Source organism: Lissotriton vulgaris, chromosome 1_2 (assembly GCF_964263255.1).
Source record: "Lissotriton vulgaris chromosome 1_2, aLisVul1.2, whole genome shotgun sequence".
NCBI lineage: Eukaryota > Metazoa > Chordata > Amphibia > Caudata > Salamandridae > Lissotriton > Lissotriton vulgaris.
Genome location: NC_141686.1, coordinates 217,834,221 through 217,857,258, shown reverse-complemented (window position 1 = coordinate 217,857,258; position 23,038 = coordinate 217,834,221). Strand labels below are relative to the sequence as shown.

Genomic DNA, 23,038 nt, shown 5'->3' with positions numbered 1-23,038 from the left:
GTAGTCCAATGATATGTTCCCTATGTGTTTCATTTTGTGTACCTAATAAAAGAACTGTCGCTGAGGCTGTCCACCAGAAAAGCATAACTAGAGAGGTAGCTGAAATGATGAGCATCGACATTAACAATGAGTATATATATTATCCTAGGAAACCGAATGTCTTCAGCTAATGCTGAAAGGGTCGTCTGTTGTAAATAAAACAGCGATAATACTAAGCATTAGCTGAAGACATGGTTTCGTAATTCACTTGTTGCGTTTTCCCGCCCAAACTCTTGATACGGTCAGACTCCATCTTGTTTTCTGTCCTCCATTTTGTCTGCTACATATTGCTATGTGCTTGCCATGTGACGAGTCCTACCTCTTCACTAGTCGCCCTTAGGATCTGCCCAGCGACAGTCTATAAATAGCCCTTTATGCGTCTAGCGCATGCTCAGTAAAAGTCACATCTGTCTTTGATTAGGGTAGATAGGAATGTGCTTTTTCACGGGCCGCAAGAACGGTTAACTCCACGTATGTATTGATCACGTTCAGAAATGTCCATATATGGTCGTAAATCATGCTCTGAGTTGTACCCACCTACTTATGAGCCCCTTTTTTGTGTATAAAAGGGGACTGTGTGCTTGAGTACTTCGTGCTACCCTGTACAATGCTGTAGAGTGTTGTGTGGGTTGTAGGACCACTTTAAAGGTTTATTAAACCATGTTGTTGTATTTTCAGTTTCCGTGCCAAATTCTTTCTGTAGTCTGAGGACTTCATGCACAAAAGGGCGAACCCTTTGCACTAACAGGCCTTGCTGAGGCCTGTACGCATCACTCATGTGTCTGATCCTTTCTAATAAGGCATGTGGGTGGTACGATCAGTGCTGCAGGCCCACTAGTAGCATTTACATTACCAGCCGTTGCACACTCAAAGCACTTTAGTAGGGACCTACTGGTACAACAAATATATCAATTATGGATTATAAATCGCCATAACAATTTACACAGAGAGCATATGCACTTTATCATGGGGTAAGGCAAGGTTGTGTCCTTGCATCATCATTATTTGCCCTTTATATTAACATCTTAACTGCGGCGGCAATTCCGCTGTGGCGCGGGCGTTCAGATGAGTGGGCGGGGCAGTGTCGGCAAACGGACGTGTGCAGCACTACTGAGGTAGTGCTCACGATGGCCGTTTGCCGATGGGCGCAACAAAAGGGTTAATAGTGTGGTGGACTCTGTGAATTAATGTAGTCATAATGTCCCGAATTCTGCTGGCATTAGCACCCTGATGCTGATGTTTGCAGACAAAACTTTCCTAATTTCCTGTACCCCACTGGGTCTCCAGTGTCTGCTACATAATTTTGCCTCCTTATGTATACATGGGGATCTTTGAATAGATAGAGTGATAATGTTAAACTAACTTCATTTTTGGCATTCTGATACCTTAGCCTTGACCACTCAGATTGAGAAAAGTAAAACTAATTTTTCAACATTAACCTGGCGTAATAATAAGAAAATATAAGGCAACATTATGTAGAGCAGTCTCACAGGCATTGCAAGTGCATAGGGCATCACCTTTGATGGGGGCTATTGATGGTGCTGAATTGTGGGGTGATGTAGATGTTATATCATTGGTTCAAGTTGAAAATAAATGTACTTACGTCTCTGTTTAATCTACTGGCCAACACCCTGTTGCTAACTATTAGATTGAATCCAAGACCCTAAGAGGATAGACCTGGTGTTTTAATTTACCACATTTAGATACTGGCTGTATATCTGTAACACACTGCAACTGCCCCCCTATTGTGAGACTCTGAAAGAAATTACACATATGGAATAATAACTAACTATTCCTTGGTTTCGCTCTATTAAATGTAAGTCACTTAAGTTAGATCAGGCATGGGCCAAAATAATGTATATATTAGAAAAAGAACTGGCAAATTACCACTCAGGATTTTAATGACAGGTTGGTGTAAGATTTCAGAGTCCCCTGAGCAGTGCCCACTCTGTCCCTTCACGAAGAAGCCAGAGGAGCATTTCATATTTTTCCCAGGGTATATGCTGAACAGGAGGTAGTGGATCATACCACTATGCAAATGTTTGGGTATGAGACACTTCTGGGAGATGCAAAGGTTATTGAGATGTGGAACAACTGAATTCATTGTTTTTGCTACCTTCATATTTTTGTTATGGGCATGGCATGTGATAGCGAGATACCTAAAACAAGGTAATACGTGATTAGTAGAGTAATTTAGCAAAGCCCCCTTATCTTCTCTTATCATGCGGTGTTGCCTGGTCTCGAAATAGTATGGTCTTATCTATTGGGTGTAGGTATATTACCTGGAACAACATACCTAAAAGAACATAGCAGACCCTGCAAGGAGGGTCATGCAATCGTTTGCAAGAGGGTGGTGGCCTTGATTTATGCTAATTTTCCTTTTTTAAATCAAGTTGTCAGCATTGCGCATACCTGGCCAATCCCTCCTAATGGTCATGTTTGTGTGGATTATTTTCATTATTGCAATTATACTTTGTTGTTATGTATTATGAAATGTGTACCTCCGTTTACAGTTATGGAACTCTAAAACTGAAATAAGGCATTTTGACTTGAAGTGTACCAACCAGGGCCCGAGGATGAGGATGACCTGGAGTAGCAGAACCAGGCAGATAGAAGAAAGTGAACCAGTACCAGGAGAACAATGTAAAGAAGGACCAAAAACAGGAAGGGCAGGATCAAAGAGATCAGATCAAGGAGGACCAAAGGGCTAGAAGCTTGTAGACCATGATTGGGAAGATCACAACCGGGATGGACTAGGGATATCAGGACCTAAAAACCCTAGATAAGAATGACTAGGAGGGATATAAAGAACATGGAAATTCAGGACCAGTTGGACCAGGATCAGAAGGCCCCTCAGACCATAGAAGGACAAAGATAGCGGGGAATATTGTCAGATGTACATATAAAAGTTGGAACATGCAAAATAGGAGGGCTAGTAGGACTAAGCTGGGACAGGAGGATCACTGGACTAGGACAGGCAGGGAAACCAAGGCCAATGGGACCAGCATTAGAAGATCTCATGCAGAGGTCCAGACAAAGAAGAACCAGAACTTTACTTGGACTAGGGGAACCTTGAGCGGAAGGATTAGGAACAGGCAATCCGGGAGACTAAAAAGGCAGAGGAGCAGGATCAAGAGTACTGATGGACAAGAATTAGGGTGAGGGGGCTGAAAATGTCAAGGACTCAAAGCATGGACATAATTTGAGGCTATTAGGGGTCAAAGCTGTAACCTCTAACTTACTCTCTGCTACTGCTGTACTTCCTTTGACACCCTTGGCCTCAAAAGGGGCAAAACCTTTGCCTCCTCTGAGGCCTGGAGAGCAAAGGAAATGCCTGAAGTTATGTTATGTTATGTTTTGTTACATATATTTATAGGCAGCACTGATAATATTGAGTGTCCCGGCGCAAAGCCAGAGGGGTATGGAGAGAGACTAACAGGCAAAGAAGTGAGTCTTCAATTTCCTTTTAAACACAGCTGGACCCTGATCCAGGGCAAGAGGGAGGCCATTCGAGGCTGCAGCGGCCTTCACAGCAAAAGAGCTGCCACCTGGCCTCTGATACTTGAAGCAAGGGACCTGGGATAAGCAAAGGGACATGGATCGAAGGGCTTGCGAAGGGACATAAAAAGAAAAGTGACTCTGCAGATAGAGAGGGCCGCATTCGTGGAGAGCATGATGGGCCAGAACCAATGATTTAAATTTAACTCTATCCACCACGGGGAGCCAATGGAGTGATTGCAGCTGATGGTGAACACTGTTTCTCGACAAAAAGCCCAATAGCAGTTTGGCCGTCGTATTCTTAACCACCTGTTGCCTTTTCAACAGGTAGCCAGGAATACCAGTATAAAGCTGCTACAGAATCAATGCACACATAACTGTTTCCCTTGCCTGAAGTAAAAGAAGAAAAAAAATCCTGAGAGTCTTGAGAAGGCCGAAGCCACAGCAGGGAGCAAGTTAGAGGTCACATGTGCGACCCCTAATACCCTCAAAAGACATTGATTACATGAAGACAGTGAAACAGAAGACTCAGGATCCAAAGGACAGGTACAGGAATATATGGGAATGACGACCAAAAGAACAGGGTCAAGAATTCCTATGGCAAGCATGAGCAGCAGGTCAAGGAACATCAGAATTAGGAAAGGCTAGGATGATATGTGGTGAACCAGGACAATTTATTGCAGAACCATGAGGACAAGGAGCAGGAGGACTAGGGCCAGGATAATCAGAACCAGATTGATGAGTACTAAAAAGGTTAGGAATTGGAGGGCAATGGCCAGTAGTACCAGTCAACCAGGATGAACAGTACAAAGTTTAGGAAGACTTGGGATACCAGTACCAATGGTACCCAAAGACTAGAGCTAGGGAAAGTAGGTCACTAAAAGGATCATGGCCAAGAGGACCAGAAACAGGGCTAAGAAGGCCTGGAAGATCAGGACGTATGGGACATGGACAAAGGGAAGGATTACCAAGTGAGGCAGAAGAATGATTATAAGTAGCACAACCAGGGTGAAGAGAATCATATGTAAGACGGCCAACGAGAATCTGGAAGATCCAGGAGACTAAACAGTGGTGGCTAGGAAGACCAGGACCAATATAACCAAGCTCAAGAGAATGCAAACAAGGAATTCCAGGATAAAGACGGCCAGGATCAATACCTGGAGCACCAATAAGACTGAGAGAATTTGGAGCAGATCCAGGAAGACCAGGACAACCCAAACCAGGAGAACAAAGACTAAGAAGGTCAGGAAATGAGAAGTCAGATAGACCAGAACCTGCAATACTAGGAGTAGTACATTCAGAAGCGGAGCACCATGGACTAAGAGGAACAGAAAGGAACAGAGCAGAAATCAATCGACAAGGAGCATGAGGACCAGTGCCAAATGTTGAACGAGGACCAGGAGAACTAGTCATAGCAGAAGCAGGTGGACTAGGGCCAGTATGACCAGGGACCAGAGAAGGGAAGAATAAATGGATCACAAGGATCAGAACAAGCAGGTCAAGGAACAGTTCTAGGAGGGCGAGAGTGGTCACAACCCAGGACCATGATCTGAAGTACCAAGTAGGGCAGGAGGTTTGGGAACTGAGGTATCTGGTCCAGGCTGGTGAGTATCGAGGAGAACTGGACAACCTGAATAACCAGGGCCACAAGGACCAATGGGATCAGATCAGGACCAAGATGAACAGGCCCAGGAGGGCTAATATGGAGGACAAGGACCTCTGGATGCGGTACCATGTGGTCCACAAAGGCAGGTATCAGGGCAATGAGAATCAGGATGACCCAAACCACAAAGAAAAGGAGCACAACATCTAGGAGAACCTGTACAACCGGATTTGGTGGAGAAGGACCAAGCAGACCAGCAGGACCAGGGTAAGAATCAGTAGGCCTGATTCAGAAAACCAGTACAAAACTAGAACTAGTTAGACCGGGATGAGGACAACTAAAAAAAACCAAGAAAAGAAGGATTCGAAACAGAACTTCGGGAAGGCCCTATACCAGAAGGCATAAAAGCATCTGTGGCCTAAGGAAGAAGATTGGGAGCATTGCTACATGTATTAAGATATCCCTTTTGTAAAAATGTTTCTTATTGAACTTCTTATTCTGTCAACCCGCAGAAACCCCAACCTTTTTTAGACCACGTATAGGCTGGTAAATAATTGCGTAAAAATCAGAGCATGCAAAGTGAAAACAAAATCAGGACTGAAACTTGGAAGAGGGGTAGTCTGTGTGTATAGCAGAACTGTTTTCAGCAACTCAGAGTGCTGAAGTCTGAAACAATGGCTAAAGGCTAACAAAGGGGCTCATAGTGCTAAGGAAATCAGCAGACTGGAGTTTGTAAGAAGGTTCAGGTGAGCAGAAGAGGGGGTTAGTGAGGCTTCAGATAGATCATTTTAGATGGCCCAAAGAAGGATTATCCGTAACAAATTGATTGGCAACTGTGTTGGCACCCAGCCCAACCTGTAACTCAGTCTTTGCATCTCAGCTAGATGTAGCACTAAGGGCCTCATGTCACAAAATCACAGAATTTGCAATCACAAAAGAGATTTCATTAAATACAAAACCCCTTTTGTGGGATAGCAAATTATTTTGACATGACAAATAAATGATACGATTGTTTTTGAACAGCAAATAGGAGGGGTGATGATTCGGGTTTCACATAAGTATTTTTTGATTCAGAAAGGAATTTATTGATTAGTTACAACTGTAATTGCAGTTAATAGCTGGTTTTAAACTAATTGTTCTTCTTCCTTTTACCTTAATCACCTAACTTTTACTTTGTCTTTTTTTACCTGTTTGCTTCACCTTCTTTTAATAGGCATTCTTCTCTAACAATAATTGATATGTCCTGATGAGGATGCAACTTTCCTTTTAAGGGATCAAAACATTTTAGACCTCCAGGCCCTTGACACAACACAATATATTCTTGTTACCAGTTTGTGCTATGGTGCGACCATGAATGTTTTCTGGCCTAATCACCAAATTTTATTCTGGTCAATTTACTCAAACACTAATTTTCTGTTGTAAACTGTCCTACTTGTGAGTTGTTTGTGTATTTTGTCATATCGCCCAATATCACTACTAATCCTGTTAACCAAATCATGGTAAAAGTACTTCCCAATATCCTGCAACAAGTGGTGGACACATTGGTGGCCCCCAAAATATCGGGCTTCATACCTTATATAGTGACAAGGCACAACCATAACAGGTTGGCCAGAGTCATTGCACAATGTTACCGGATTGCTGAGCCATCCATTTTGCTTGCTTGTTGTAATGGCATTACCTAATGGTGATACTGCAAAAAAAGGGGATGGGCTCGGATTTCTTGACATTGGTAAAGTTGTTATACAAAGACCCCATATTTATGGTCAATACGTACATATTTTTTTTCAAAGGAAATCAACTTACGCAGAAGAACATGACTGGGATAGCCACTGTTCCCCTTACTTTTCAAAATGGCAACTAAACCCACGGTCAGATGACTCCAGAAAAATGCCTTGTTAAGATGCATAAGATAGTACCCAGAATGGGAGGACTTTGTCTCATTGTATACAGATGACGTACTATTGTATTCGTGAACCCAAAACACTCCGTTCCCAGGTTTCTGGGAATGCTGGAGGTGTTTCATTCCTACTCTGGAATTTGTATCAACTGGCATAAGTCAATTGTGTTCCCACTGTCACAGGAAGAGAAATAATTGACCTGGCACTATCCCTCAAAGTGGCAACCTCAAGGTTTTACATATCCCGGGATCCTCAGCATGAAAGATTGTGACATGTTCATCAGGGAAAACCGAACACAATTCCATGACTCCTACAAAATAGACGTGGATCGTTGGAGGAAACTGGCACTATCCCTAATCGGCCCTTTATAAAATGATGCACCTGCTGAAATTATTTTATTTGTTACAAAATACCCCACTCTAAGCCCCTGATGGGGTTTTTAAGGGAGTAGTGGACATAACACAAGACTTCTTGTGGGAGGGTGGGACCCACAGGAAAACCTAGTTTACGTCTGTATCCTTGGGTGACACAATTGTGAACAATGACTGGGTCCCTCTGTGATGGCAGACAGATATCCATGGACCCAGAGGAATATGTTTGGTGACTATACAGCGGAAGAGTAATGGCACCACTACTAACCTCTTCTAATACTAATGGCTGTAGTGCTCAAGCTATGGCTTACAATTACCAAGGATCCGGGCTAGAAGGGTAAAGTAATGCTACAAACCCCACTGTGGGACACTGAGATACTGAGGGGATTAGGAAATATAGAGGACCACAGAAAATGGGACCTGTTGGAAATCTCCAAGGTGGCATCTCAAGGGAATGGTAACATAATCTATATTAGTTGTCCAGCAAGCAATACCTTTGATACCAACATCTGAGCTATCTTCTTCAAAGACAAATTGAGGCCCTACAAGAAGCTCCAGTTAAGACACATCTGGAGTATACGTTTTATGGGGCCCCCTGACCAGTCACGCAGTGTGCAGACTATGCTCCACTCTCCTAACCAATAGTCTTTCCCCCTAGCAGCCTTATGGAGAAATAGGAGAGGGACCTAGGCAGGCTAGAATATGACAAATGATGTGGGGGGATCCAGGTATGCCCAGTGTGTAGCCACAAGACCAGCATTCCAACTAATCCAATTGAAAATACTCCACAGAGCCTACTTTACGAGGACTAGATTGTTCCACATGGGGAAAAATTATATAGACCTCTGCTTCAGGAGTTGCAGACAGAAATGCACTTTAGTAAATACAGACTGGGGCTGCCATAGGATCCAAGAATACTTGGGTAAAATAGGCCAAAGCCTGTCTGCAGTCCTGGAATTCACGCTGAGCTCACACCACAGTTGGTGACCATAGGCATTTGGGGGAACAAACCCTGGACACTACGCTCTCCTCTTTTGTAATATCATCTTGATGGTAGCGAGATGCAACATGATTATGGGAGCAGGGTAAGGTCCCAACACTGCATGTCTGGGATTCCAATCTGGACTGGTGCATCAGGGGCATAAAACTAGTGGAACAGGCATGCCCACGAAAGTTTGAATTTGAGGAAATATGCCGTCCCTGAAAGAACGACCGTGTCACTGAAATCTTGAGGTATTAATGAGTTAGAGGCTTGGGTTGGGTGAGAAAATGGGGAACTATAATATTTACATAGGAAACGCACAGCATATTTAAAGATGTGTGAAGGGCTCAACCTTATACCCACTGGTAGCGCAAGACTGTGAATTTGCTATCCTTACTAACGTAACTTGGCTGGCATGCCTCAGATGGTGTTTGTAGTTTGATGCCCGCTGTACCACCAGTTTAAGTTAAAAATCAATAAAAAGTTGTTTTTTTCAATTGTTTTAGCAGATAATAGTAGATATGGCATGGGATACACTTACCTGTATTACCTAGTTCCAGGTAACATGCTACTCTTTACACCCTTGAAATTGAATGTCTTTAAGAGAGGAAGAGTTGGAAGGGGTGTTTAGATTGTGGATGCCATCTGAGCAGCTTCTTAGAAGTATGCACTACACTAAATACCCCAAAACAAGGCAGGGAGGACTGCATGTTCCATGAAGTCAAAGACCTCTTGCCAATGGTGCCTAGAGCATACATTACTTCTGGTTCCAGCACCCTTGCCAGGCAATCATGATATACTTGCTGCAACTGGTACTTGGTCTTGGAAATTAGAATATTCTAACTTGTTATCTTGAGAACACAACAAAAGATATCATTTATATTAAATAAATATAAATATTCACGTGACACACTCATAAAGGATCTACAGATTTGCACTTGTATTGAACCAAGAGTCATCCATTTGGGTCACCAACTCCATTTTGAAATCTGTCTTTTCACCAGGAGTCCTGTTAGGATTAGAAACTTTTTTTGCAGTTTGTTTTTTTACAAGGCGCCACATGACTAGATTTAGAGTCAGATATTAGTACAATGTTCTACCATAAGAGAAGTCAGTGGATACATGTTGAAATATATTTATTTTTGTGAGACAAGTATAGTACATAGATATTTATAACAACAATTATATCATTAGCAAGGGTATTTTACATTAATCACTCTAATACATTAAACAAAATCAGAGATATAAAACATATTCTGTAACCCTAAAAGTGTTTTTCTTTAAAAAAACACCATTTAGTATCTCAGAGTGTTGATTCTAGTTACCATATCCACTATAATTGTGTTACAGCTCATTTTATTATAGTTTGTCATCTGGTATATCACATATATCATCAGGAGTTAACTTTGAGTGTTCAAACTAAAACCATACTAAAAGTCTTCTCTTGTCTATACATATCAACGCTCCTGCAGTAGAGATCATGTACATCTGTGAAAACTGATAGTGTGATGATATCCTGTTTTTCTGTTTCTCTCTCTTGTCCTATTCCTCTTTTCCTTGGTCTACTAATGATCAACATGCTAATCACGTAAGATTGGCAGTGGGTGCAATGAAGTATGGAAACTGACTGCTTTTGTTGGCTCTGGACAGCAAGGTTAGTGACTGCACCTATGCCATTGACATCTTTAGTGGAGAACAGTGGTCCCTTTGAGAAAGATAATGTGGCATTTTTGTATAAAAAATATTGTCAGCAATTAATTAAGCATCCATCAGAATGTAGCATTGGAAGGAAATAGAATAATTCAAACATAGGTAGCAGTCATCAGTACAGACAATTTATACGGCCATATAGACAGTGGCAGACTGGGCCATAGGTCCCAATTCTAACCAAGAATAAGCTGATTGCAGAAGGAAATGAATGTGTTACAAAGTGTGTCAGGATGAAGGTATCACTCAATTAATCAATCAATCAACCAAGTGACTTGTAGATTGTGACTACTGGAGTTCTGGACTTTTCTGGTTCCGTCCAGAGGTGTCAGGGAACAACACCCAAAGACCCCGGAGTTCCACCTGCCTTGGTGCACAAATGAACAGAAACACGGGCTTCTCGATGGTGGCGTCAAAGACCAAAGGTTTATTACTGCAGGGACACAGAAGTCACAGAAACTACGCATGGGCAGTAACTAGGAGCCTGTTCAAATTGGCGTAGGGTGTGGAAGCAGTACGATTAGACAGTGTTGATCTGGTGGATCATGGTGAGAGAGGATTCCAAGACAATGAAGAGATTTTGTGCGTAGACTGTGGATGTGGGGTATACAAGATCTGGAGGCCACCAAGAGTTGTCCCAGGTGAGGGAGTGGAGCCCAGCATGAGGACTTCAATCTTCTCTGAGTTTATCTTGAGGTAGCTGGACTTCATCAAGCTGGACTTCATCCTGTTGTGGAAGTTGTTTTTGGTTCGTTTATGAGAGAGAGGATCAGCTAGGTGACATCAGAGTGGAAGACTATGCTGAGTCTGTGGTCTCTGACGATGGCTGCAAGCATGGCCATGTAGATGTTAAAGTGAGTGGGTCTCAGGGTAGGAAGCCTGAGGCACTCCGCAGCTGATCTCTGTGGGTTCAGAGTGGAACGGTACTAGACAGACTCATTGTTTTTGCTTATTGAGGAAGGAGAGGATCCATTCCAGGGCTTTTTCTTGGATTCTCGCGTCGTGGGAATCTTGTGTATAGGGTGCGGTGGGAGACGTTATCGAAGTCAACGGAGAGATCCAGGCAGATGAGGACTGCAGTTTTGCTCAGTCAAGGATGGTGTGGACATCATCTGTGGTGGCAAGGAAGGTGGTCTCTGTACTATGGTTGCATTATGCAGCACACACTGAAAGTGAAAAATGCCACTGAGAATTGTTTTTTTGCAGGAAGTTGTGCCTCATCCTGCACAAAAACAATCCTGTCTACAACCTATGTACCCTTGCACAACAAAGCAGGGGTGCCTGTGTTGGCGATAGGCAACGCATTGTACACCAGCACAAGAAAAATGTTAAAGACGGTGCTTTCCTGCTATTCACACAGCTCAGCAAGGTGGCTTGCCGCGTTGCGCTGCATGAAAGCTTGATTGGGTAAATGTGACCCTAACTGTCTGACAAGCCATTACTACTGATGTTGCAAATATCTCTGAGGTTCTTAAAAACTCTGTGACAATCCAGTAGTTTTGTTCTATCCTTTTGAAACCAAAATACGTGTCCTTTGTGGGACATTCGCTTGGAAATCCTGCTCGAACTTATCCCGGTACATTTTAATATGCAGATAAGAATGATATACAGGCGGGAGGAAGAAAGGGGAGAAAGGAGAAGGTAATACAGTTAGGAATGTAACAATAGTCAATCAAGTTTCAATATATTTAACTAAATGCATGTCTTCCATATTGAGAAGTGATTTGTTACACATATTAACATCATAAATAATTGATAGATAAATGAAGACATGGGGATGTACTCATTTGTTTGCCACCAGTGCTGTGAAGAGAATGACTTTCCATCATTCCTCCACCAGCTGGAGTCCAGCCATGAGGGGAGCAGCTAAAGGTCAGACCGGGTAACCAGCCGTAGGTCCCGCCGTGAGGGCAATGGTAACAGCCAATAAAACACTACAATCCCAATCAGGCACTGCTTGACGCTTGCTGGAGACGTCATTGCGGCGCCTGGAGGCGCGTTATCTGCCAAGCAGCCCTCCCACAGTGCAGGACGCGCACGGGCGTGCCTGGGCGAAGCCCAAGCCAAGGGCTGGCCGTCTGCGCTCGTCCAAGGTGGAAGAGGCTGGGCTGGGTCACCTCCCTTTTATCCATCCTTGGAATTACGTGGCATAATCAATTTCAACTTCAACTATACAAGGTACTGTGCTACTGTTCACGATCGCCCTAAGGCCCCCGCTGTTTGTCAGAAGACACTGGTACGCAACAAGTGGAGTCGTTATCTCTGATATAATTCAAACTTTATGTCTATTTCTAATTATTATTTTGTGGACATTATCGGTGACAAAGTATAGTTTGGATGTCAAAAATGGGGAAAAGAAAATGACCCTGCACCAAGTCTGACAAACAGTGTAGCAATCCTAAAGATGTGAAAATGACCCCGTTAAATTACCTTACGGGTGCAGTGGGTGTTACAGAAAAGCAGATCTCCTCAGTAGAGGAGTCATTAAGTGTAGAAGCTCAGGGGCTAATATGGAATAACTAAGAAAAAAGTATATCCTGTAAAGGGACTGTGGAGAAATGCCCCTTAGAAATCCAGCAAACTGGGTTGAGCAGAAACAGTTGTATCCAAGTTGTAAATGACGATATTGATGATACCTCAGTCAGTGACCAGGACATAGACACTTTACCGCCCCCAAAAAGGCAGTGTAAATCAAAATTGCCAAACAGTAATGACAATTACCAGCAGAACTCCATGACGCTCCCCCTGTCAAAGGTCTTACCAAGATTACTCCGACAAAAAAACAGGGGAAAAAGGAAATTGCCTGAAACAAAAGGGAAAAGCTAACACTCCTCGCCTAAAAATCAAAAGTAGTGCACAGCACTTAACTGACAGTAATAAAATGGAGAACCTACTTATAGAGCTAACAAGCCATGTCAAATTACATATAGGCAGCTTAGAAGCCAGATTAGATCGGATCAAAAAAGACCTAGAGAAGAGCATGGAAAACCAGAACCCAACCACAATGAACAACAGCCCACATAGACCGGGCATTCCTAACCACTTAGCCGCTAGAACTAGTTGCCAAATCCCAATCTCTGCTAACAATCCCTCAAAACAGGCCAGAAAACCAGGGGAAAGGGATGGGATCCAAAAGAACCCCTTTGTAGATACACAAGATAGTGCTGCAAGAGTCGTAGCCAAGGCATGCACTCCGGGGAAGAGAATATCAGAGAAACGACAGGGAGGCAGACCAGCACATGAAACACAAATTAGATCAAGTATAGCCACTTCTAGACCCCTCTATTATCCTCGCCAGGTACATAAACTTGATCTTCCTCAGGCTGCTGCCCCCTTTACAGTGATCCCAGAAAATGTTCCAGTTCTTAAGCCAGGAGAACCCGAAACATGGATTACATTGAGAAATAAGGTCATTCACTTCTTGGGGAACAGAGTAGGTCTAACTGCGGAAATGTTTAGGGCCTTTAAGATGGTAAGGAGTGTACTTTGAGTATGAAAAAGTAATAAAGCCTTTAGAGGCAATTGTGTTGTCCTCTCCCTTGGCTTACCATCCCTGGCTTAGGAAGTGTTGACTAGATTAGAGGAAATGAACATCACTGAAACAGGCATAAATGCCCTCCACTAGGCTTCTTTTATCGTCAAAGCTGAATTAATATGCCACATGAAAGCCATCCCAGCCCACAGTCATCTTCCCAAATGAATTATAACCTGGAGGTGTTAAATAGATTTGAAACCCTCCAATCGTTAGATGAGAATGATTGACGGTCGGCTAAGAGAGGACAGATGGCTGATCCCAGGGAGGACAATCATTTAAAGGACTATGAAAATGGTAGGTCCAATTTAAACTTAGGTTTGAATTCTGGTAGAATAGAGTATACGGACATAAAGGAAGGTGATGTTGGGTCGGGGATTAGAATTAGTGGCTCACTAGAGACAAGCCAGCTTAGTGTCCCCAGTGTGAGGAACGCATGGGGCAGGAACTTGGTTACCAGTCTGAAACTAACATAGAAACAATAAGCACGACCGAACAAAATACCCAGAAGGCTATTGGTGTGCTTTTTTGGAATGTGGCTGGCCTCCGGAGTAAAGAAAATAGCCTGGTATGATTTTAAGGATAGATTTGATATCTTGTGTCTTCAGGAGATCTGGGTGGCAGAGGAAATCCACATTGAAGGATATAAGACATACCATACGCCGGCAACTCAATCAAATCATGGTAGACATAAGGGGGGCTCTGTGTCTATATTTCAAATTTATTGGAGGTGCAAAACATTTCCCTGACAAAATATACAAACTACTATCAGATAGTACTGATTCAAGTGGTCCCAAATTGTATTTTAACTGTGGTAAACTTTTACCATAACATAGAGTAAAATGAGATTTTTAAATGAACAAACATTCTTCTAGATTAGTTTCCGTGTTTTGTAATCTAAAAATGAGATTTTTAAATGAACAAACATTATTGTTTGTTCATTTAAAAATCTCATTTTTAGATTACAAAACACGGAAACTAATCTAGAAGGAAAGACAAACCTACCTTATCACAATCTTCGTTTTGTGATTTTGGTAAGTGAGCCTCTAATACCCTCCATTTGGGCCCCTTTAGCTATAGAATCTTGACATCTTTTTTGCATGCTTGCACTTAATGCAATAAGCAAGAACAATTATCTTGAGGACCGCTAATGGCCAATAGAAGTATTTATCAATTAGTCATCCCTCCAGATATTGGGTTCCTTCTGTGTAGTCCCCCTGCCATCAGTGCACTGCGGGTAAATCAGCATGCTTTGATTAACATCAATGTCGCATCACTTTGGAATAAATATTGTCCCGCTAATCTGATTAGTTATGTCAACACTAACTCTACACATTCTGGTCGTTAATCCATGACCGTATATTTTCCCCCTTGAATTCCTATGGGCCAAAAGGCCCATAGGAATAAATGGGGAGTATTCCTTATTTGCGATTAGCAATTAGCTAATCGCAAATAAGATTGCGATTTGAAGGGTGCCAGGGGTTATGTCCAAAGGACATGTGTGTGTGTAACATGCAACTCAGAAAAATGCATTTAAATGCATTTTTCTGAGTTTTCGCAATTTACCGCGAGGTCTGACCTTGCGGTAAATTGCGGCAAGAAATTGCGAATTCGCAAATTTAAATTGGATGTTGAATTGCATTTAAGGAATCTCTATTAGAGATTCCTTAAATGTAATTCCTCGCACATTTGCGAAATCGCAATTAGCGATTTTTGCATTTGGGATGCTGAATCCCAAATGCAAAAATCGCTCTCGCAAAGGGCCGGATTCTCAGAATCCGGCCCCTTGCGAGCGCAATTTAGGTTCATGAATCGGGCGGATAGAGTCATAGAATCAAACCCAGTGCTTGAACTGGCCAGAACCAGCTTTAGGGGTAGATGAGAGGATTCCACCACACAACAGTTGATATCAAGGGGCAGATTTACAAGCAGCTTGCACCACTTTTGCTTGATTTTTAACATGGGAAAAATTACGCAAAAGTGGCGCAAGGGGCTTGTAAATCTGCCCCCAAGTATATAAATAGGACCTTTAAAAATATCACATCAGAACACTCTTGTCACTCTGGAAGATTCAGAAGAGGGACTGCTCTACTGTCCGGTGAAAAGGGATTGCCCTGCTGACTGAAGAAGGAATTTCCTGACAACAGTAACAAAATGACCTGCACTTTGTGCTGACAGCGACCATCCTCAACGATCAATCAATGCTATGCTCCAGCAATGATAAGATCATCTCACTACAGCAATAACCGTCTGGGATGCTTGGCCTGCTCTTCGCGCTGAAGGCCTCCATTTCGTTACCCCCTCCAACATGAGCAGAACTCTTCACAATGGACTTGAGAAGGTGACTCTTCAGTGGGACTAACCTGGGTCCTGTATCTGACTCACTCTCCATCATGGTCAGCCTGAACTGGTAACTTTCCCCTGGTCCAGTATCACCAACTATCTAACAGCGGTGCTTTCTGCTTGTTGGTACTATTTGTTTACCTACAATTTTAAAGCTTATATCTCCAATTCTGGTGATTTGTTTTTGTTTCTTTTGGTGTAATTTCATTTATTATAATTTAGTCATTTTTTCTAAATTGGTTTGGGATTTGTCTTCAGTTGTGATTTACTTTACCATTGTTTGTGTCCTGCATAAATACTTAATTAATACTGTGCCTCTATGTTAAGCCTGCATACTTTTGTGCCTACCTACCAAAGGAATACTCACAGGTTAATTTTTTGACTTTTGTGATTCACCCTGCCAAGGACAGTAGCTGCTGCTTGGGTAGGGTTCCATGCCCCTCAACCAACAACCCAATTTCCTACTGTAGTTAATGGTTGCCTCTTAGGACCTATTTATGTTGAGGAACAAACATTAACATAGCTATGAAAATTGTTCAAAGCATTTGACTTTATCTATATTTCTAATATCTGCCAACCCCTCTTCCTTGTCAGACTTTGCAGAAAATTAATGAGTTCAGAATCACATTAATTGGTGGGGATTGGAACCTTGCACCCAACCCTGGTGTAAACTGTAGAGTTCCGAAGGACACACATATTGCACAGGATAGGAAGTCGACTAGGGATGTCATAGGAGATTATTGGCTAATGGTAACAAGGAGAATACTGCACCCCACAGAAAGTAGGATTCACATTTCTTTTATCCTTTGAAGATCAATTATTTTCTTGGAACTTGCCACCTTCAATTGACAACTGTGAGCTTCTGGCAAGCACTGTCATAGGTCATCCTCTGGTAGTAGTGGTCTTGAATGTGGCCAAATAACCTTCAATTAATCAATAAAAAACTGCTGGATTATATCAGTTCATATTTACTGGAAAAAAAGGGGTCCTATTATAACACATATGAGGAGGTGCACCAACAAACCAAAGTTAATTTAAAGAAGTCCGATTCCTCTTCTTTATTTTTCTTCTTGGATACAAAAAAATGAGACTTCCAACATTACAGCAAACAGCGAACATGTTTCGTTTGCAACAAGTGAACTTCCTGAGGGCAAAAAGGCCTGAATACCCATAGATTACTGTTATAGTTCCTTGATTTCACCCACCACCAGACTAAACCAGTCAAAATGCAAACACCACATTTATGAAACATTTAATTAGTATGGTCATAGTTTTTTAAAACAGACTAATGAATGTTGCAAGTTTGGTGGCTCTCTGGCAGGTGGACTAACACCAATGTTTGAAAATGGGGGAGCTGGCGTGGACCCAGTGCTAGCTAGTCATTTGCTCATGCACCTAAATATTGTGTGAGAGAGTTAAATTTGTCAGATCATGAGCTCTACCAAGCCATAAATTACCTTATACGTCTTGAAAAGTCCACTATGTAAATGTATAGGCATTTATTTATAGCGCACTACTTACCCGTAGGGTCCCAAGGCGCTTCGACCGCTGCGAAACCCTTCCTGGCTTCCCTGAGAGATGGTCCCTTAATGGGTATCTCCAGGGTGAGACCAGGCATCCCCGGCGGTCTGGTGGGGCCGTTAGTGAAGATGAGGCAAGCTAATGCCTAGAGTTGCCGAGTGTGATCGCTGATCAGAGTGGGCACCGAGGCGAGAGAATTATCGAGTCCGCTGACCCTGGTCCAGAAACCTGCCGCGCCGGGAATCGAACCCTGGTCCCGGGCCGTCCTCTGCTCTCAGGTCTGTCACCTCTAACCAGTGAGCCACACTACTTCACTATGGGCAGAAGATCTAATTTATGTTAATATATGAAAATTTATTTTAACAAAATGAGAAAGCTCAGAAAGGAACCTGTAAAGATGTAAGAAACTAAAAACTATTGAGAGGCAGGCGTATTAGGCAAAGATCCATGTTTAAATTTTCGGAATAACCAATGACCATGAACACCTTAAGTGAAGTGTGACAAAACAATATATATGTCAATACAGGGGCATAGCTTTTGACAAAGATTATAATTTCTGAAGAGAAGGAAATTTCCTGGACAAGATCAACTTTAAGGCTTTCTTAACATCCTGGATTCTCAGGCAATAGATCAATGGATTTATCATGGATATCGCCACTGTGTAGATAACAGACACCACCATATCCTTCATCAAGGAGGGGCTGCCCGGGGCCTGTAAAAACATTTTAAAAAACTGTTGCATAGAATAGCATCACTACAGTGAAGTGGGAAGAACATGTGGATAATGCCCGGAGTATCCTGGCTGCTGAACGCATCCTCAAAATGCTTTTGAATATGAAGGCCTAAGAGATGAAGATAATTAGGGTGAAGAACATTCCTATCAGGAATGGTGAGATAGTGATAGGGTTCTGTTAATCCGTATTTCAGGGCAGGATATCCGGGAGGGTGGACGATAGTCACAAGAGAAATGCTTGATTTCCATAGACCCACAGAAAGAGAGGCCAGGCAAGAAGCCTACATTTAATGATGCATTCATAAAACCCCACACATAACAGGCAGATGTCAATGTAATGCAATATTTCTCAGTCATGATAGAGCTGAATTGCCAGGAAAGACATATAGCAACATAGCGGTCATATCCCATTGCTGTAAGAAGGAAAGGATCAGTGCTTCCAAAAGCTGTATAAAAATAAAGCTGGGCCATACAGCCCCAACAGGAGATATACTTTTTCACCACAATAAAGCCAACATCTTTGGGGTGATAGTGGAAGAGTAGCAGAGGTCTACGAAGGACAGATGACTGATAAAGAAATACATTGTTGGCCAAAGTCGAGGTTCATTATGGATTAGGGCAATCATGCCACTGTTGCACACTAGAGTAACTCCATAAGTGGCCACACACTGGAGTAACCCCATAAATGGCCACATACAGTAGGAATAGTGGGATTTTAAGGCTTTGATGATCTGTGAGGCATAAGAGAGTAAACTCTGAGGTTTGGTTATGTAATTTCATTGACTTGTAATCGATAACCTGAAAAGGAGTTTAAATGAAAGATATGAGCAAAGCCTTTACTTGTAAGATTAAAATGTGTGAACTAACTCTGAATATAGTTACATAATGGTGATTTATGAATTTAAGCAAAATGTAATACAATTGAGAGAGTCTCCTCAGTTGAGCATAATAATCATGTGCCTTTAAAAGACAGTTTCTTAAATTGAGGTTAGAATCAAAGAGAAAAAAAGATAGGCAGAAGTCAATCACCCTCACAGTTGGTGTTTTCGTGCCCCCATCATTTGCTGCCAGCAGCCTCCCCAGGGTCATATGACTGAGGAGGGTAAGTGACCACTAGACTTTGTGACTTCCTCCCAGACGGCCATACAATAGAAGTATTAGGTGAGGCTGGCAGGATGGGGAAGCGGAGCTGAGCCCAGCCCCACTTTCAACTGAATAGGGTGTGCTCAGCTTTCACACAAAGGACCTAATGATCCCACATTGTCACTGCAGCCAGCTTGGAGCCCGGGCAGGGGAGGCTCTCACACTGCCAGAACAAGGGCACCAGAGTTTAAAAGGGGGACCTCAGACACCAACTTTTCAGAACAACCCTAATCCTGTGGATATTCTGTCATTAAGAAGGACTGCTGTACTTGTACTGCCCTGCCCGCCTGCGTAATCTGAACTTACACACACCACTTACTTACACAGAAACTCCGACACTCCTCATGAGCTTTATTAGTATTGTAAACAAAGGCAATAAATACCTGAAGCTGGTAAGTCCTTAGGCACTGAGTGAAAATCAATAAACAATAAATTCACTACACTATATATATTGTAATACATACAATTATGAAACTGTGAATATAGATATATAAACACTTAATGTACAAAAAACTTCACCAGATGCATCTGCACCGGTGTCTTCAACATCCCTGGCCAAGCACCGAAAAGACCAAGTCGGTAAACCTGTAGAGACCTGGGGCATACAAAATGATCTCTCCAGGCACAAATTTCGTCCTGCAAGTACTTCCACCCCAAGATTTGAGTTCCTGGGCTCCACCCCACAGATTCCCCTTTTTATAGTTGAATCAACATGTTCGAGATGCCCCTAGTAGGCGTTCTCACCCATCTATCCATCATAGGTGCTGGCCTCATCTCTACGTTAGATTCAACCATACAGACATGGCCAGATTCTGTTTGGGTGCGCCGAAGCAAAAGACATATCTTTCCCTGTCTCCAGCCTAGGAGAGCCTTGCACGCGCATCCTCCCTCTGTCCTAGAAATAAGCCTAGAATGCACAAAACAAGTGCAAGGTACAAAATAACCTTACGAGATACGTCTTGCACCAACTTGTACTGGTTTACGTTACAACATGTTTTTATTACTGCTGAAGTGTAACTACAGGGCAAAGCAGTGCACAGTGGAAGAGCGATGCAACTAAGCATGGGCGAATTTTGCGAATCTCGCGTTCGCGAATTTTGCGGATTTGCGAACTCGCAATCTGCAAAATCCGCGAATTCTCGCGAATTTGCGGATTTTTTTTTTTTGTGTTTGCGCGGGTTTCTGCCAGTTTGCGAGGGTTTTGTACAATTTCGCAAAACGCGAACTTACCTGTCGGGTCGCAAGTTTCGCGAACTTGTTGTTTCTACGTGTCCAGCCTGTTTGGGACACTCTTCTTCATCACTGCCACTCTCTGTCACCACTGCCACTCTCTGACTACTCATGCCACCCTCTGGCCCACCCATGCCACCCTCTGTTTCATCACAGCACCCTCTGGTTGTCCAGTCAGTGTACATTATTGTGGCAACGCAAGCACACCTTCCCTGCCTCAAGTGACCTGAATTAATTTGGGGCTGATTAATGTGTCACAGAATATTTTTTTAGCTGGCACCTGCTTCCTTAGTGCTTCCTGATTAGTGATCTTTTGCACTTGCTAAGTGCTTTCATTGTTGCAAAATTAGTTACAACACCTGCCCTGCCCCAACTGACAATAATGAATTAGGGGCTGATTAATGGATTTGAACCTCCAGCCTGGCTCCTGCTTGTCTCCCTTAGCTGTAATTCAGGACCTTTGTGGCATATGTGTAACTATTCTGAGGTTCAGAGCAGGGTCACATAATAGTTGCAACTGGCAACTGAACTCTGGAGGGGCCCCTCAGGAAGCACTACAGGAAATGGCTACTAATGATGAGCCTGAACTTTTGAACCTGGTAAGTAGTTTCAGTTTTGCTAAGATCGTATTTCTGCAATTTTGCGCTTATTCGCGGGGCGCGAAGTTGTACTGGGAAGCCGCGAACTCACGTGAACAGTGCGAGCAAGCCATGAAATCCGCTGCTCGCGGATTTGCAGATTTTGCGGGAGATTCGCGAATCTCGCGGATTGCGAATTTACCGAAAATCTGCAAAATCCGCGAGCGAAACGGATTTTTTGCCCATGCTTAGATGCAACACAATGGAAGAGCAGAGCATCGGATGGAATTGAGTTTAACATGCAATTTAGCACTTGGATAATGGTTAATGCAGTACATCCCACCGCTTGACCTTCAATTCACCCATCATATCCCATTGGACTAACCATGGTTCTGGGACGAATAAGGGAGAGAAGATTAGGAACGCATTGAATACAACAACACAATGATATATAAACACAAATAATTACTACAATAACACCAAAAATATAACGAAAGCTGTCCATAATTAGGCAGCCACACAAACAACCAATCCCATCATCCTTAATTAACGTCTTGGGTAACCCCTTTCAATAAATCATTGAAGGCATAAATATGCGCATGGATAGTTGTAGAATGATCAGATAAATTGAAACAAGAGAGTCCGTCAAAGTCCTTGCAACCGTGGTTGTGTTTTAACAACAAATAGTCCACAGCTGCCCTACTCTGCAAAACAGCTTTCCTTGTTCCTTGAACATCTAATAACAATTCAGCTAAGGCGGCAGAAGTATAGTATAGATTTTTGACAATTAAACAAGAAAGTTTAACGATAATTATTATGTTATAATCGGACAATCCTGGCAATGCTACAATGGAAATAACTAAACTAGTATACTCTGCTTTAGAAAGCAAGTCAATATTGGAGTAACAATCTTCGGGTAATTGAACAGTGGCTTTAGGAGAGCGAGTACGTGTGACAGACTGCATGGGAAAAAGCATAAGACTTAATCGTGATAAAGCACACGGTCCTCCCGTTATATTAGCTGGTATGTAAGTGTATGACATATTGCCACACAAGAACAACCATCCTTTGGGTAATTTCACATGTTTAACATGGCTAGCGGTTAATACTGTGTGATTACAGACAATATAATTCGTAACATTACTGCAAAAACTGTCATGTCGTGACTGACATAATGTTGGTCAATTGTTTGCTTTTCTCTACTTTTAATTGGCGACACTTGCCAATTTTTACAGGGTCACAAGTTAGTTGATAGCAAACGTCTCCAGTAAAGATGTTGTAGGTAACAATACTCGTTGTGTTCCTCCAGAGGCTATCTGTAACCTCCCGGCAAAAACAACAGGACTCATAAATACTCAGATGTGTTTGAACATCAGTGTCCTCCACTACCCCATCAAAGTTAGTTTGGTTGGAGATGTGCAGAAGCACATGGACAGGGGTAGGTATGGTGACCAGACAAGTGGATATTATTTCAGCTGTACTCCGAAGATTTCTCACACAGAAGTGGAAAGTGTTCAGCACTTTCCCAGCCAAGTAGCTCCAGATGTTATCCAGTTGCTGCAACAATGCTGTCATCTGACTCGGGTGGTGGATCCCCTTTGGCACCCCCGGGTCCTCCCGGACCCCTCCAGACATGCCCAAACACGGACCACACAGCGCAAGCGTCGCAGCGGCAAGCCATACTGTGATCCAGAAACCGAAAAAAAACTGGTATAATCACTCTTGTAAATAAAAAATTTCAGCAGGCACATTTTCCCACTTTTCCTGTCCTGGTCCCATTGGGCCCAATTCACAGAATGAACTTAAGACTCAATCCTAAACTTACTACTATTTTGGAATTCACAGAATGCACTTACTACT

General features: G+C 42.7%; 1 pseudogene; it reads right to left on the bottom strand.

The window, feature by feature from the left end:
* Window positions 1–21,720: 21,720 nt before the first annotated feature.
* Window positions 21,721–22,813, bottom strand: LOC147735040 (uncharacterized; annotated as a pseudogene).
* Window positions 22,814–23,038: the final 225 nt, after the last annotated feature.